Source organism: Pimephales promelas, chromosome 9 (genome assembly GCF_988280905.1).
Source record: "Pimephales promelas chromosome 9, fPimPro1.hap1.1, whole genome shotgun sequence".
In the NCBI taxonomy this organism is placed as follows: Eukaryota; Metazoa; Chordata; class Actinopteri; order Cypriniformes; family Leuciscidae; genus Pimephales; species Pimephales promelas.
Window position 1 is genome coordinate 5,414,398 of NC_142777.1, and position 6,000 is coordinate 5,420,397.

The following is a 6,000-nucleotide window of genomic DNA, read 5'->3' on the forward strand; positions in this document are numbered from 1 at the left end:
ATGAAAGCAAACCAATTTTCGATTTTCATTTAGCTTTGAAGAATGCCGCGTCTGACGTTGGTTCAACGTTAATTCGATGAGCAAAATCAACGTTGTTTCAATGTCATAAGAGACGTCGTTTCCACGTTGATTCAATGTCAGTTTGCTGTCTGGGGTGGCTTCACTTTTCTAAAAATTAACGAAATCTCGGCAAAATGCAAAATTTGTGACAAGTATTTGTGACCGAAGTAGTATTTCCTTCAGAAAGACCGTTGGTTAGCAAGGTTAGCTAAACTTTTTTGACCCTGCCTCTTAAAAGAATCGAAATCGAGAATCGTTAGGAACCGGAATCGAAACAAGGAATCGGAATCAGAATCGTTCAAATTCAAATGATACCCAACCCTATTCAGAGGTAATATCAAAACCCGACAAGTGGATCATTGTAATGTGTGATTACAACCCCTTCACACACAGGCAATAGAGTGCTGAAGTGATGACGTCACTTTGTAGGACAACTCGGAAGCTAGCGGCGCATGGGTTCCCTCAGTCGAAAAGCAATGCATTTTCCCCATAGGCATTTGGAAAATCGCAAAAAAATAAGATCTGTGTTTAACAAAGGGTTATGACCCTTACACGTTTTGTCTAGCAAGATAATCTTTACAAGTTAATCCAAAATGTATACATTTTGAAGCCTATATAAAGATTTTAAAAAACACAATCAGACACAATAAAGTTTAAAAAAACGCAAGCAGGTTATAACAGTGTGTTCTATGTCATAGATCAACACGTGAAAATATTTAGAGGCTTTGTTCACCACAGACCTTATTTCAGGCAATTTAACAAAAACCCATTCAAAAATCCCATAGGCTTTAGAGCGAGGGAACCGTAATGCTAAAATGCTAACTCACTTCCGCGTTTTGGCCTAGAGAGTGACGTCGTAACATCGCCACACTATAAAAAGGGGATTCATTTTAGAAAAGTTGGTAACGCTTCCTTTTACAGTCCTGTTACCCATGTACTTACTGTAGTAATTACAATTACTGGGTAATAACTAGGTACTAACCCTGAACCTACCCCTAACCCATGTACTTACCTTATATTAGCCAGTACTTACTAGGCAAGTACACTGTAAGTACTGTACTGTAAAAGGAAGCGGTACTGAAAAGTTACATACAGAATCTTTAATAGGGATTTTCCTCATTTACTTACGTACACGAACACATTTATTATTATCAGGGACGACCATTCTCCCACAGAACGAAATAAACCAAGATAAATAATTAAATATATAGTAGTCAACATTTAACGTGGATCAAAAAAGTTCATTAAAGTTGCCCGGCTATTGTTCAAAACTCACGTATAACTTTGATGAAAGGTTTCGATCCACTTCAAATGTTGATCTGCTTTTGACAAACTTTTTTTAATGAGGATTTTCTTCATTGCCTTCCTACCGTTCAGTTTATTTATGTACACTAATACATTTATTAGGCAGTTTGTAAACTGGTTTGAGGTGCTTTATGAGTAGTCTTTAATGATTAATGATTAATAAATAAAACAAATCAACTTAAGAGAATTCAAACAAAATTCAAATTATTTATTAATATCATTATTTGTTTTATTATCCAAAACTAATATGCAGAGTCTTCTATGTTTGCAGTTTGATCACAGCCAAAAACAACAGTTCAGCAACGGCTTTATCTTCTCGTGTGTCTAACAAACTTACCCGTAAATGTATTTTACACACACTTGTTAAACTGTGCTCACTTAAAGGGATATTCACTGAAAAATTGCATTTACTCATCACCATCATGTTTGGTCCAAACCTGTACGAATTTCTGGTAACACTTTACAATAAGGTTCATTAATTAAACATTAGTTAATGTATTAACTAACATGAACTAACCATGAGCAATACATTTGTTATTGTTTTTGTTAATCTTTGTTAACGTTAGTTAATACAAATCCAGCTGTTCATTGTTTGTTCATGTTAGTTCACAGTACATTAACTAATGTTAACTAGATTTTAATAAAATATTAGTGAATGTTGAAATTAACATTAACAAATATTAACAAATGCTAAAGGAGTATTGTTCAGTAGTTAATGTTAACTAATGTAGTTAACTAATGAACCTTATTGTAAAGTGTTACCGAATTTCTTTCTTCTGCTGAACACAAAAGATATTTTGAAGAATGTGTCAAAACAGTTGATGAACCCCATTGATTTCCATAGTATGGGAAAGAAAATATTCTCCATCAACTGTTTGGCTTGTCATATTCTTCAAAATATATTTTGTGTTCAGCAGAAGAAAGAAACTCAAACATGTTTGGAACAACATGAAGGCGAGTTAATTATGACAAAAAAAATTCATTTTTAGGTGATCTACCCCTTTAAATCTTTTTTTAACCATTATTACTATCATTTTAAATTAAATTACATATGATTATTTAATAGTAAACATAACAAATATCACGTTTATAGATGTTATTATAGGGATTTTTTAGAAATTAAAGGTTGCATCTAAATGTGTTTTTTTAAACAAGGTTAATACAGCCATATAGCAACGGCTATATTATATATACACATAATGTTAATAAAATGTTCACAACAACGGCACACAAGTTAGCAAAACAAATAAACAAACCAGCAAACAAATTAGATTTGTTTAAACTAACAATGATATACTTAATGAAAGAATTTACAGAACGTGAATTATTGTGTAGAGATTAAACCATGCATATATATCTGTAACGAGTATGTGTTTAATAACACCGAATTATTGTTGTAGTTTTTTGCATCAGCGTTAAGCTAATATGTTTGTGTCTAGTAGCGTGTAAGCCGAGCTACTGTTTCTAATTAACTTATTACTGACACAATAATCATCAACATACCTCTCCTTTCACCCCAGTTTCTGCAATTTTCCGATCTAACGTTTCGATATACAAAAAATAAATAAATACATTAAAATAAGTAACCCGCCGGTTTTTCGCTGTTATCTTTCAGACAGTATTTTGCCTGTGTGTGGAGCTAGTTAGCTCGTTTGCTATCGACCGGAGGTGATTGACACCCATTGAACCAATCGAATGAAAGGTCCCGCCCACTGCAGTAAGAGACTGACCATATATGGAAGTGTAGCTCCTCCTACTCGAGGCTTGTGGCATTTGACTGCAATAACAGGGTCTGTCCGGGAGGTGGAAACACGATACTATGCAGTTTTGTTAATCGGGTTTATTCGTTTTCCCCCTTTTGTTTACCCCTGCACTGTATGTGAATTGTTTTGTTCTTATTGAAATGCTTTAAAAAAATATATTAATAATTTTAAAAAAATGTTGGTAGGGAGTTGTATACCGAAATAAATGTTTTTGTTCACAATAAAATACTAGTGTGTGCAAGTTACTGAACACTTCCTAGTGATTACTTATGCAAGAATGTGTAACACCACAGCCATTATGCAACAATAAACTCCAAACAAAAGTGTTCTAGATTTTTGTCACTTAGCCAGTAATCTTGCAAGTAAAGTTGGAGGAGGAAATGTTTTGATAGGAAGAAGTTAAATTGTGGGACACTACACCATTGTCCTATTGTTTAGGAACATTTTGACAATTTGTAGTTGAACACCTATGATCCATACAGAGTTTTTGCATACAGCTACACTAGGCTATACTTCATGAACCGTTGTGAGTTGTACAACATGCAATGCCAAATGTGCTTTTATTGAACTGAGACCAGTGGAATGGTTATAGGCAAAATACTGGTCTTCTTCATTCAAAGGACCTGAAGCCTACGTTACGATGTAATACTGTAGGCGTTTTATTATTTTTTTACAAACCTTTTGTTGAATCTTTAGGCAAAATGTAAAAAATGTAAGCATTTGCCGTTTGTGTGTGTGTAATGTTTTTTTTTTTTTTTTTGAATATGGATTTCGCATGCAGGAAGAAAACACCTCAGTTGTATAGAGGCACAAACTGAACAAAAATACGCCATTTGGTGCAGTTGCAGATTTATGGCCAAAAAGTGTGATGATTAAACCTTTTTATTATTATTCACTTTTAACGATTTTTAACAATTTTTGACAGTGAAATTTGTGACTTTGTGGCATGAAATGCATATTTATCAGTTACCGCTCTATCTGCTGTACTGAGATGATATTTAAATGCTTAGTTTTATGATCAAAGCTTTTTTACTTTACAACATATGCAACAATGATGATTGAGAGGAACAAATAAACCTTCCTCAAAAGCCTGATGGATCTGATACTCGCATTATCGCACATGATCTTCAACTTAAAATAGGCTATTAGGCCTACTTACAAACTATTATTCGTATGTTTGCTTTATAAAAATCAGTGGAGACTTCACAGCAAAAAGACACATACAAGCACGAGAAGTTTTCACTAAAGGCTTTTATTTGCTAAAAATATCAATCAGACAACAGGAGGCATAAATTAGATTGTGAACAACAGGTCTTTCAACAACGTTTTGATCGTGTTGATAATTTAGAGGCCTTTATTTGCATTTCAAATATGACACATGCTTTAAAACATGCTATCGTAAATCTATAACAGGACACAGGGGTGCGGCCAGGGATTTTGGGCACCATGAAAAAATATGAAGCAAGGCTCCTACTACTGCACCCGTTCAATTAATAAAATCGATCTCTTTGGGCCCCTAAAATTGTGTGGGCCCTTAGAATCGTCCTAACTTTTCCCCACTTAGCGATGCCTCATCCAGCACAAAATCTGAATTAGCTGCTCCGTACCGCTTCCCAATTACACTTCTGGCCATTACACATAAACACTGAAAGTCATAGTACTGTAGCTATTGTGTCTTGAAGTGTGTATTGTTGGCTGAAAGCTCAACCTCACTCAAACCTAATGGTACTAAGCATGAAATCCCCTTAGTCAATAATTGTATCGCTTAAAAAACACATCTTTGATCACCAAAATACAAATTTAAATGTTTTTTAAAAAATTGTCAAGCCGAAAAATATCTTGAATGTAACTCGACACCTCATTTAGTATCCGCGGTTCTATGAATATGCAAATTAGCCCCGCCTCCACTCACTTGCGCAGCTCAGAGATCCACTCGTTGACGATCACACGTTGATCTGAACATAGTTTGTGACGTCAGAAACACCAGCGATTCACACATGGTTTTGGTTTGTCTTTAAGCATAGTAAAAAAAAACCCCCAAAAAACATATACATATACATATAAACAACATTAAAAGTTTGATTTTTACCACAGGGGGATTTTAAAAACAAAACCAGTTTTTAATGTCTCCAGTAACACTCTTTCATCTTGCCTGAAATACACAGTGTTATTCACGGGCCCTGAAAAGTATTAGACTATCTAGCACAACATTTAGCTTTTTTTTTTATATTGCACATCTAATGAATTCGTATTCAGACGTGTCTAAATACTGGTGCCATGGTAAGTGTTGCTCTGACTTTTTCCTGTATCTCCTTTGCAATAGGTTACAGCACAGTGTAGTATACTATATGCATTAGTTCTCTGTCATTACAGCGTTGTGTAATCATGGACCTGCAGAGTTTGTGTGAAATCACTGATGCTGAAATCTGGAGAAACATGTAGAGGCACGAGTGATCGAGAAGTCCAGACTGAGCAAGCTGAGGAAAAACATGCCATCAGACACAATATAGTTTTATTAGAGAGGTCTGTGCGTGTGATGACATCATAGAGGACTGATAAAAAGTGGACTTTGTGTGTCTGAATGTGGGTGATGTTATCTGGGTTAAAGTAGTATAAAAATCCTGAAACCCTAATCTCTTAAACATGCAGTGTAAAAAGTATAGATTATGTCTTAGGTCTCCGATCCAACTAGACTTATGGCGCTTTTCCACTGCATAGTACGGTATGGTTCGGCCCAGTACGCTTCGACTCGGCGCGGAACAGTTCGGATCGCTTTGCGTTTCCACTGCAGTAGTACCCCTTCAAAGTGTGTGGGACTGATCGTTATTTGCGCGCGCCTCTACTGCCATGACATCATCTTAAAAGCGGCACA

General features: G+C 35.3%; 1 protein-coding gene across 2 annotated transcripts in view; it reads right to left on the minus strand.

Annotated features, from left to right (window-relative positions):
- Positions 1 to 3,035, minus strand: part of LOC120494886 (SLAIN motif-containing protein-like) — a 32,558-nt gene extending 29,523 nt beyond the window's left edge. For both annotated transcript variants that reach the window (XM_039694233.2, XM_039694232.2), the window contains exon 1: positions 2,869 to 3,035. The gene's annotated coding sequence lies outside the window, so the exon portion shown is untranslated. The remainder of the gene's footprint in view (positions 1 to 2,868) is intronic.
- Positions 3,036 to 6,000: the final 2,965 nt, after the last annotated feature.